Source organism: Eurypyga helias, unplaced genomic scaffold, assembly GCF_000690775.1.
Source record: "Eurypyga helias isolate BGI_N326 unplaced genomic scaffold, ASM69077v1 scaffold11347, whole genome shotgun sequence".
Lineage (NCBI taxonomy): Eukaryota > Metazoa > Chordata > Aves > Eurypygiformes > Eurypygidae > Eurypyga > Eurypyga helias.
In genome coordinates this window covers 182,956-195,189 of record NW_010259847.1, presented here as the reverse complement: position 1 = coordinate 195,189, position 12,234 = coordinate 182,956, and positions in this window count along the sequence as shown.

The following is a 12,234-nucleotide window of genomic DNA, read 5'->3' as shown; positions in this document are numbered from 1 at the left end:
TTCCGATACATGTCTTTTGAACAATCTTGTAGAAGTGAAGGAAGAGAAAACCCACTTTTGAAATATGTTACAGGCTGGAATCAGACACTTCTCTATGATTTTTCAGTAACATCGACAGAATCCCATTTATTTTGTCCCCATTAAATTTCAGAAGGGTAAAAGTGGTAGACAGGATGGAAGGTCAGGATGCCTACCATCTAGATTCCAGTATATCTGAGTTATAAAGAGATGGATTTTGCCCAGAGCCCTGGGCCCTGTTCCCAGAGAAAACAAACAAACAAACCAACCTCTTCTTTTTCTGAGGCACTATTTATCATGGTTTGGGGCTTTGTTTTTCCCTCCCCCGCTGCAGATAAGTTACTTAAAGGAAAGATGAGCCTAATGCTGAGTTTAAAATTATAATTTCCAAAGCATGTAGAGCAAAAATAATGGACTTTCTCCCCACTATGAAAGTGTAGCCAATTACCTGAATCCACATCTGAATGTGCAAATCTCAGGAGGTTTCAATGTAGAACTTTACAGCCGTAGTTGTAGCTCTGCATAGTAGTGTTATTAACAATTACCATGCATTCTGTTCAGCCTGCAGATAACATCAGCCTAAATACCAGTAACGTTTTCCAAACCAGGACAATCCTATGTGCCATGCTTCCCCAGACATCTCCACAGTATCTTAGTTTTTGTAAACATTATTTAGTTCATTCCAAGTACAACCACAGCTGGTAGATGGCTTTGTAACTGTCACATAGATATGTGATGCCGAAGCTACCCTCCAGTGACTGATGAAGAACTACACTCCCTGATGTAATTTTCGGTGACTTCTCTCTCAGTTCAGTGAAAACACTATGAGATGAGACAGTTTTTCAATCATTTCCTTACTAGATGTAGAGTATCAAGAGCAATAATTGAACAGTTGTCATTGCTGCTGCTGTAATTTTTTTAGGAATAATCAATTTCTAAACTAGCTTGCATTAACAAAACATGTTATCCTTATAAACTCTAAAAATTATTTTCAGGCAAAGAACTATTGGCATCAAAGGCACCACATTTATACCTTGATTGGCAGATGATTCACTACAAATTCTGACCTTAATTCTGCACACATTTTTGTCCAGCAGGTGACTTAAAGCCCATAAGACAACAGCAAGTTAACATCAGAAGTTAAATTATTTTTGATGATAGATGAAGAAATCTTCTCCAGTGGCCATAAAGTACACAGTTTCTTTTGTGTGGGTAAGTGGCAAAGACATGCCCAGATTTTGAATAGACTTGGTTGATTAGGTGTCCTGCATAATACCAGCTGACATAGCTGGCTATAACACCACCTATCCTTGCTTATATTCTGAGCGTCAATTGAGAAAACATGGTCACAACCATACTGAGAAAATAAGGCCCTGGTACTAAAAACATTACTTTTTTAGTTACATCTTGTATCTACCAAGAAAAGGGCACCGTTTGGTGCCTACAGCTGTGCAGAACCCCTGACAGCAGAGGTTAATAAGCTAAATTAGTATATTCCCTATCACTTATGTTAAATGATCGCTATCAGTCATTTTGCAAACATTAGCATGCTTCACTCTGTAAGCTCTACCATGAATATTGGCCTTTGATAGAACAGACAGTATGTCAACTACGATTTTGTTCATACCTTCAAAAAGTGTCCACTGCTGAGGTTTCTGGCTGCTGATTCAAAGCCCGTAGGCTTCACTCCAAAGTCAGTGAACGTGGGGCAATACCTCAGTTTCTGGTGTGGAGAGCCTTGCCTTAGCCCTTGCTCTGGCATGGTCCTACAGTTGCAAGGAACCTTGTTAATCTATAAGCTCACATTGTCACTGGCTTTAGAAATGAAAGAATTATTATAATGAAGGTCATCAGCTACCATGTAAATAAAAATCTTCAGCTTAGCTTTCTTTTGGTTATGAAACAACAGTGTAACCACAATAAAATATGCACACAAACGTAGTCGCAGAATTTAAGTAAGTTTTTACAATGCTGCGTTCAAAATTAGCCCTTAGCCAAATGAAATAGTCTACCTCATCTTAATAATTTGACTTCTTAGGCTTAATATAATTTTCTCAAGTGCAATAGATAAAAACACCCAGTTCAATCCTTGTTTCTTAAGAAATTAAAGTCATTTTGATGGCTTGATCATATCAGAGCACAGGATATTAGAAAGTTGATTATTAATGAGTTTAAAAAAGTTTTGTTTTTTTTTTTATAAAAAGCTCTATATCAGATCGTTAATATGTTTTACTAAGACCATTTTTCCTCAAGTAAATTGCAACAGGATGATTGTTAAAGTCCACAGCTGTTGTCAACTTATACAATGCATTATATATAACTAGTGGGGCTGCTGCCAAAGTCAATGGGAGTTTTGTATGTCGATAAACCTAGTCCCAGAAAGATTTCAAATTTTAAATCAATTATTCAAATAGAGTAAGATAACAACATTGTACATTTAGGAGGGCTAGTAAAAGGTGGAGAAGAATACAGCATTGGACTTGTCTCATTATGCTTGTGTATCACCGCCAGTCCCTGCCTGATTTATGTGTCACCATAAGCAATAAATCTCTCCCCTTGTATGTGTTTAAAAATTTGTCTTTCTTTCATGGTGCCTTTCTTCCAGAATTAATTGTATAACAGAGAATAAATATAATTTTCCCTTACTTACATCAGCTCTGACACATTGTCATATTTCTACCATCTGAAGCAAGCGAGAGTTGTAAATGCCAGTGCTTGACAAACTGACTCAGTATACAAAATAAAAATAATACCCTAACATTTCCTGATGACATTTTATAAGATACTAGAAATACGATACCGTGGCTTGTTAAGTGCTAGATATTCAGCTCAATTCTTATAGGCAACTGGCAAAATTTTCTAAAATGTATGTCTAAGTGATGAATGTAGATATGAGTAACTGTGTCTGCTGAGTATTATATGTACTATACAACACTTTCACTCGAGTGAGTTAGAATGATGGTAAATGTAATGCACAGTACTTGATTATCTCTGACCATGAAACCAAACTGTTCTTTTGTCTAACACAAACGTACGTGTGTGCGTGGGGGGATTTTCCATTTGTTATTTAAATATTTTTGAACAAGGTTGTAAAGTATGGCTGCAATGTGTGCCCAAAATATGGAACTGCATGTGCAAAAACTGTGCAGCTGCTTAGGCAATATGCAGTTTTCTGTTTGTTGGTATCTGCGATCCATATGCAATGGATTTCTCACATGCATGTTCAATTAACATTTTCTTCATACCTTGTAAATTTGGCAGGCAGAACATTGGCAGACAATTAAGAGAATTTAGTCCACTATGCCATTTTGTGGATTCTGAGCTTTTTCCTCTGATCATTTTACAGTTATTTATATACTCTCAGAGCCCTAACTGTGAACTAAGATCCTGCTTTATGTCATGGTTTTGAGCCAGTTTAAATGAGAAGCTCTGGGCAATTACATTTGACAAAAACTATGAGAGGCTGTAAGAGTTTATTGAATAAACAATAAGTAACAGGTCCTCTCCTGACATATATCAACATAATGGTTGTTTCACCTGAGGATCTGGTTAGATAACTATATCCAGGTTTTATAGGTCTGTCCTCTAAATGTCTAGGGCTCTGTTTTCATGGTATTTACAAATAGAAAGGTGTAACCAGGATTTAGTGTGTACATGCCCGCTTGCAACATCAGGCAACTGCATGACTCTTCTCTAAATAAGTTCGATCCCTGTTTTTACAATTTGAGTAAAAGACCCCAACAGCTTGTTTTCAGTGCCCCTTTATCGGACTTTTTATAGCCTCTCTTATTTCTGAAAAAAAAAAAAAAATTCAAATCTAGGTATTAAATAAGTTATGGGCAAATCTTTATGAAGCTTGATGACTGCTGCAGCAACAGCCACGTGTATCAAATCATCAGAGATCAGCTGAGGTTGGAAGGAACCTCCTGAGACATCTTTTCCAGCCTCCAAGAGGCACATGGCTGCCTCTTGCTGTAGTTTACCATCTCGGATTTTTTAATGCGTCTGTTTGCTCTGCAGTAGTACTGGGAAATGATCTTAGTCAGCTTCAGGTCAACAATAAAATCACCCTGAAAAGAATTTTTTAAAAATAATAATTTTGGGAAGGCTTCTTAGACTTAGCTTCAAAGCCAGCTGTGTCAGAACAACTTCAGAGGTTACAAAACTGATAGACATCAATGTGAACGGGAAGCTGAGGGTCAGGAAGGTTGAGAACAGCTTTGCTGCTGTTGCAATGATACGCATTACCCTGGCTGCAGCAGGCTTTTCCTAGTGACCTAGTTTCACACTAAGAGCTCTACAGGTCTGTCAGCCATCTACTTACCCAAAGAGAAAGGTAAAATTTCTGTCAAAGCCCAGTAGCTTCCATAGAGTGGGCTGAGGCTACAAGAGCAGCACAGCCTCCATCGAAGGATCCTTCTTGGGTTGGGAAGACTTTGATGGTATTCAGGTGGGCTATATGGAAACTACTCAAGCTGTTTGAATGACCGGGAACCACCTCCACCTGGATGAGCCTTACCTTAGGAGACAGCCTAATTCTTAAAGCCCAGGAGGTTTAGGTAGCTTGCAGAAAGTGGGGTTTTTTTTAAATTTAAAAAAAATTTTTTAAATTTTTAAAATTTTGGACCTACATACCTAAGCTTTCATAGTTCCCTTGTCCCTCTTAATCTTGAATGAAGAAGGCTCTGAATATCTTGTCCTATACATTTTTACATATGCAGTGAATACCTTTGGAACAACTCTTTGGAAATGTCATGCTTTTCACTACTGTTAGAGCTTTCTTCTCCCCCACATTAAATGTTCTTTTGATTAAATGAAGCCTAAACCAAAGCCAGACACTTCACACCTATGTTAGCTTATTGTTACTTGACCCTAAAAATCACTAAATATTTCAGCACATCACATTCAGCACAGAAAGCTCCCGTGGTCGCTGTGTGTTTGCTTCAGTGGGTAGCTCAGGACAGTTAAGGCTAAGCATAAGCTTATGTGTTTGCAGAATCAGGGATTGTGTCTTTGTAACCTACCCAAGCCTGAATAAGTGAGAACAATAATATTTTAGCCTTAAATCTACTTTTTTTTTTTTTTTAATTTGGGTTTAAGCTTTCAGCATTCAACATATCAAAAATATTTGATGGGTGAAGTTTCTTTATGAAAACTGTCCTTTCAAAAAGGCAGCTGTGTTGAAGAGTTATAAAAGTTTACATGGAGAAAAGAACTGCTGCAGACTTTGTAAAATACCTACTTCTCACCTGTAGTCCTGGTGTGTATCATATAAATATGTATTTAGAATTGTTGGGTTTTAAGCAAATAATACTGGTCTAATGAACAAGAGAGGTTGCTATAGTTTATCATATATGTCTATATTTATAAGAAAGGTGGTTCGCCCTATAGACTGTAAGTGCACTTCAGAAATGTGTGTATTGAGAAGCAAATGCATCAGGTGTATGATGGCATGCATGTGAGGTAATTGCGTAGTAAAATACGACGTTTTTGTTGAAGAAATGTTATTGCACATGTTTGCAATGCAGCCAAAGGCATGAGTCCACATGGTTGATTAATAATCTACAAAGATAGATTAGAAAAAGGATCTCCTTTTGGAGTGACTACTGGATACTAGGAAACTGTTTCCTAGTCAATTTGAGTCAATTAGAGCTTTAAAGCAAAATTAAAAAAAAAAATCATATAAATAGCAAAAATTTGAAAGCCTCCATCCTCCTGGGATTTGGTGCAGCAAGAGCTCCCAAGGAAAAAAAAAACCCTCACCAAAAAAAAGTGCTTTTGAATAAAATGCTAGTTTATCATAGTAAGATACTAGTGGGAATGCAACGTGGCCCAGGGTCCCTGTGTTGACCATCACAGGTAGTCCTATTTACTCATATTTTACTTATGCTAGCTTGAGCTCTTGAATAACTACTGAGCCCCCCGCCCCCCCTCGCCTGTTGCATATCGAAGTGGTTTACAATATCGTCTAACCACAAAATCCTTGTGCAGTGACAAGTGCTCTGTGCTCTACCATCCAGCCCAACCTCATTCAAGTGAAATAAAGCTACCTGCAGCAGCCAGAGTGCAGGATGGATCTTTTTATAACAGAAACCATAGGGCTTCCCAGATAAGATGTTTGAAATACCATTATCACAGATTGCCTTGGAAAATAGATATAGATAACTAAAAGGTGCCTTGATTTACCTTTATTTATACAGAGGGCATTTTTCTAAACTTTAGATTTTTCCCCTAGTGTTTTTATTTTCTTAAGATCATCTTAGCAGTAAAAACCCCATATGTTTGGCAATCACTAATCATTCCCTTCTGAATTCTTGCAGGAATGTAACGTATTACCAGTCTTTCCAGATACAGTTAGCTATAAGCATTTTCCTCTTGATTAGATTATTAGATGACTATTTGCTTAAAACGTTTGGGGAGGGCTGGTTTTACAGTTCCTTGCTGTGAGGACAGTGGGGTTGCTTGAATGAGTAAGGACCATTCATAGAATGAGAGGTATAAAAGCTCCAGACTGTGTATTTAAACTTCTTTTTTATGTTCTGTTCTGCAAATAATGAAAATAGATGGTTTCCTGTTTCTAAAAGCAACTGGCCAGTCTGAAGAAGGATAGGTCTGAAATACCATTAATGATAGTTGCTGTAGTTAGGGCATGTTTTGATGATGTTATTATAAATATACCCTTATAATTTATTGCATATTACTTTTTTGTATAACAATGGGATGCAATTGCAGGGGCTACTTATTTAGGTAAAAATGACAATATAAAGAAAAACTTTCTAAATTGCATGGATAAAGAGATGCACAGACCAATTTGTAATGACAACATGCTCAAAAGTGCCATAGGTTAACAGACTTTAGGGTCCCAGGTAAGATAAACTTCAGCAGTCTCCCAGTAGATACTTCAGAGATACAACTTCATTCATGTAAAGGCAGATAGCAAAATTCTGCTATATTAGCACCTATGATTTAAAGGAATACAGTAAAATAAATCTTAATCCTGACTTCAAATTTTTGAATAATGGGGCCTGTGCTGTCTATTCTGTTTACAAAGGCTTGTGCTTTGTGAATACATATCAAATGTTGTAATATATTTTTATTACATAGAGTTAATGGTTAATACAAAGTGGCATATATAAATAAATACATACTATATATGTATATTGTGATTTTGTTACATTTACTGTTAATGAAATGTGCTTATGATTAAATGACATGGTGTGAGCTATTTTTTCATATAAAACAACGTTTTGAAAAGTCTGTTTCACTTCATTGTTACAAAATCAAGCCTGTAGTGTCACTGTAAGGATGTGACCTTATTGGTCCTGCTCATTTTTGGGAAACGGCTACCAAGTCAACTGCAATAGAATATTACTTCACTGCAGTTATGAGCAACACAAGTGAAATCATTGGAGAACCTTAATACATAATGCCTAAGTCTAGTGTTAATACACACGTTCCAACTTCACTTTAGCTCTTCCTTTACACCTTGAGCAGGTTTCCCAGTTGGTGTGAAGCCAAGGTTGGGAGGTGGGGTGGTAGTGTGCCCTCTTCCTGTTCTTTGAGCATCCTTTCCCACCTGGAGCTCCCACAGAAAGGTGTCTGGAGGTTCCAGACCCATCCTGAACACCATCCGAGAGGTATACCCTGCAGAGGGAATAGGTGGTAGTCCTCACAGAGCAGGATTCTTTTATTGTCTATGTGAAGGCCAAACTCTTCATCCCCAAATGTGCTCTTGTGCAGGGTTTAATCATTAACTGTGCTTTAATAACAACATCGTAACTTCAATACTCAGGTGTGGATAAGCACTCATTGAAATCAACAACACTTCCAGTCTTCTCCCTGTGATCACTAGACAGAGATTTGAGCTGAAGATTAAATTCCACTCCAGTGCAGAGATTAGGCCTCTTAATAACTCTTTTGCTTCCCCTACAGGTGTTAAATCTCCACTGTAGGAAAGCAGAAGAGACCCCAGAAAAGCTCAAATTCTCAGTCATCCAATAATTAATGATTTAACCAACATGATTACTTAGTGCAAGTCTTTGATTCCCATTTCCCCCTTTTATTGTAAACAGCTCAGCAACTAAGGTTCTGGTTTTTATCTTTCTCTGTGCATGCCCTCCCTTCATCACACACACACACAGAGTCTCTAAAAATCAACACAATACTCTTGGAAAAGCTGGCTGGGCTGGGCAAGGTGAATAATTTATTCAGCTCAAAGCCACTTGCAGTTTCTACTGAGGCCAATGCACAAATCAGGCTGTGAATACAGAGCTTTCACTGTAGTCTTTGGAAGAAGAAGCTGGCATCAGGCTGGCTCTGCAAACCCTCAAAGCCACAATAATGTCCTCTCACAGCAGGGAGACGTTTCCCAGCACTACGGGTCCATCCTCGGCTCCAGACTCAAACAAGCACTCAAAGGAGACCTGCTAACACAATGTGAGAGATTCTGGGAGGCTGTTCCCTCTGAATCTGTGGGAGGTTTTATTTTGCTCTGGTCTCTATTACATCTGCTTCTTTTCATCCCTTAGGAAGGGCCTAAATATTGCCTTTCATGTTACAAAGACTGATGCAAAGGAATATTAATTCCTGGAAAGTTTTGCCTGGAGATTTAGCAGAACCAGAATAATTATCCTGGAAAATGCAAGGAAATGTGATTTCAAAGGACTTGCCATCCACATGGTTATAAAATTTCTTTATTTTGCCAGCATCATGCTAGAACCCAGTTAGAAGCCTCATGCCAACTTGTGCTACCCAGAGTTTTGAAGGAATCAAGCTGCAATGCCAGCAGCACAGTGGACATAAAACTTGCAAGGCAAGAGGACACCTCAAAAAATAAAACTACTTACCTATTATTTTGCATTTAGCAGTATGTACAGCATAGAAAATGGGTCTGGCCAAGGCTGTTGGAGTCCCAGCACACGATGATGGGATGTCTGTTAGCTCCTAGAGGTGTACTCCATCCCTCGAATCAGCCTGGTCCCCACAATCTGGAGCGGTACATGAGAAGGGAAATCTCAGCACATCACCAGGTGGCCAACAGGCTTCTGAAGGGGAAAGGTGATGAGCTATTTGGTGCTTTGTGGTGCATTAGATAACAACAAGCTGACCTAAACTGATATTTTATCCCTGGATGTTACCCTACGGACTGTCTTCCAGTGGGTGTGTGCAGATATGCCATGAAAACAATGCAGGAATACCCATATTGATGTCATTTACTCAAATTATTTGTATTAGTGTCCCTTCCAGAATATTCCCAGTGCGTTTATTGACAGAAAGACTCTAACAAAAGATAAAAATAAGGAAAACAAAGCAAAGACATTATCCAGCTGTAAATACTCAGCTATTCGTGTTTAGCATTGTGTCAACAGAAAGAAAAAGCGTTCCAGAGGAAGAAACGACTAAAAAACTACCCTTCAACATAGGAAAAGGGATTTTGGAAGGAGATACAGCTCAGGAGATATTTTTCTGGTTAAGCATGAGAAAAGGGGAAACAACTCCAGCCATTCTTGCCCTGCCTGTACTCTGGACAGTGCACATGTAGCACCTGGAGCCACAGGGCCCCTCACTGTGAGCTCACTGGAGAAGTTTGCTTAGATTTTTTACTTTAATTAATCTCGATAAATTCAGATCATGGAGCATTTCCCAGGTAATTATTTGTATTAAACTTAAAGCCCCATATTTGAATATGCATATACTGTATTAATAATAGTTCAATTGAATTTGGAGGTAATTTTGGACACACATAGAGGCTTCAGGTGAAGGAAACACTAGGAGGAAACACTGTGTGTCATTCTAAGTTTAAGCACTCTAAATGATTCAGCTTTCCTGTAGAGGTTGGACATAGCTTTTAGTAAAGAGTTTTATCACTTTAAATTGCAATTATTTCTTTTCAGATTTCTTTTTTTTTTCATCACTTCCTGAAAGTACTTCGGAGACCCTCTTTCCAGGATGACAAGTGATATTCAGACAACCTTCTTAATGGTTTCATCATCTGACTTAATATTTAAAAATTGATACTGAACCTTTGCTGTCCAGATATCACTTTTAATTCCCATTTTACTAACTGCAGCTACATTTTCTTATATCTGCCTATATGTGATGTAACTTTTGCTTTCATTAGTTCTGTAAGATTCTTAACTGTAAAATAAATTATTATATACCATTTCTACATAGCAGTAATTCCTGTTGTTATGTATTAAATATCCTGACTTTTATGGCATATAGGAAGAAATAATGTTGGCGTGATTTATTCTGTTCTATCTCTGTTTATAAAGTTGTGTGCTTGATCAAATACTCCCAGAATCTTAAATTTGCCATTTGTCCAAATGGACCGTCCCAAGATGTCACTAACATAAAAGTGACAATTGAAAAAAAGACATTAAAATGCCTAGTTTCCCTTCCAATAAATTTGCTGAAAAGTTTTTAAGTGAAATTTGTTTATAATCAATAAAATCCTACTATATGAGCCCTGTGCACTTCGGTGTCCCAAGATGTCACTAACATCTTGGGATAAACCTCTCATTCTGTTAGTGTTTGAGGAGAAGACCCACTGCAGCAGGATTCAGCAAAAAATGTTTGTATTATCTTATTGTTCCTACTTCTTTCTATGGTAAACCCTCCGCTCCCCACAGACAAAGTATCAAAATCAAATTGTTTCATTTAAAAGCAGATTTCTCTGGAATCCACACAAATTCATGTTGTTCAGAAAAATAAATGTGGTATGAACAGCCAATCCAGCAAAGTGACAGAATCCAGACTCGCTATGGTTGATTAGTTACCAGTTTTTAGTCAAATCATACCTGAAGTATTGCATTTCAGAATGTAAACCTGCCTTTTCTCCCTCCAGGACCGTCAGTTGTACTCAATGTCCCCATGTTTGCCCCAGGACCACTCACATTAGGTCCCAGGGTTCATCCAAGGCACAGGGCCTAGGCGAGGACCTGGCATTTGGGGTGCCCAACACTATGGGGTCCAGGCTGGGATCTCTCTTGGCACCTCTGTTTTGTAGGGAATGTTTCCTCGCATAATCACCTGCATCACCAAGTCCTCCAGCCACCTCTCTGAAGTTGTCAGTGTTCAAATGGACATGAGAATGGACAATGTAAGTTAAATGCATTTTCTTTTTCTTATTTGGTGTAAGCGTTGCCAAGAAACATAAACGTTTCAGATACCGTTAGGAGGGCCAGTGCCTTGATAATTTAGGAATTCAATTTTCCTTCTAACTTTAGGGAATTTAATACTTCTCAACAGATTAATGTAATCTGGCATATTAAACATGCACTTGCACGAGAGCCTTCACTGTAATTTGGAAGAGTCTACATTGTAGGTTGGTTTTCAGCAGCAAGCTTTGCTTTTATGGTTTTACCTCTCTGCCAGGGAGGTTTTCATGACAGCTGATGTGGTAATATGCTTTGCCTAGTGCCTAGGACACCTTTTCCAACCAATGAGGACACGCACTGCTAGAGGGCGATTCAGAAACCCCATGTTGAATGCAGTAAGATACCAAAGTAAGGTGACATGGCCTGACATTGAAATGCCTAGTTTCCCTTCCAATAAATTTGCTGAAAAGTTTTTAAGTGAAATTTGTTTATAATCAATAAAATCCTACTATATGAGCCCTGTGCACTTCGGTGTTTTGTTTTTTTTTGGCTTTTTTTTTTTTTTTAATACTTTTATTATAACTGTTACTAACACCAAGCTGGTAAAATTCTTACAGGTCCATAACAAAGTATTTAAAATAAAATGCTACACCAAATGATAGCAGAAGGTTCTAGAGAGATAGAAGGGAGTTGATTGACAGGGTATTGTAGAGCCTTTCCATTGAGTCCAGGGGGGTTTGGACTAAAGTCCCAGATCTGAAAGAGTTTGGCTTTCAAATTCCTTATTTACAATCAAGAGAGCATAAACACTAGATTTACAACCATGACTAATCTGTCATGTGTACACTAAGACAATAATTTCCAGATGCAATGCTTTGGACTGGATCATAATAAAATTATTATAAAAAAAAATATTACAGTGAATCAGACATTTGGGGCTCCCTGCCCCTGGACAGGCTCAATTATAACTAATCCGGCTCCAGCATAGGAGAGTTACACCTGTGTTTTTAAAACTCCTAGTGATAGTTATTTCACAAATCCTCTATCCTCTCCAGAGTATTTCAAAGTTTCATTGTTCCTATAGTTAAATTACTGTCTGTAATAACTATATTATTGC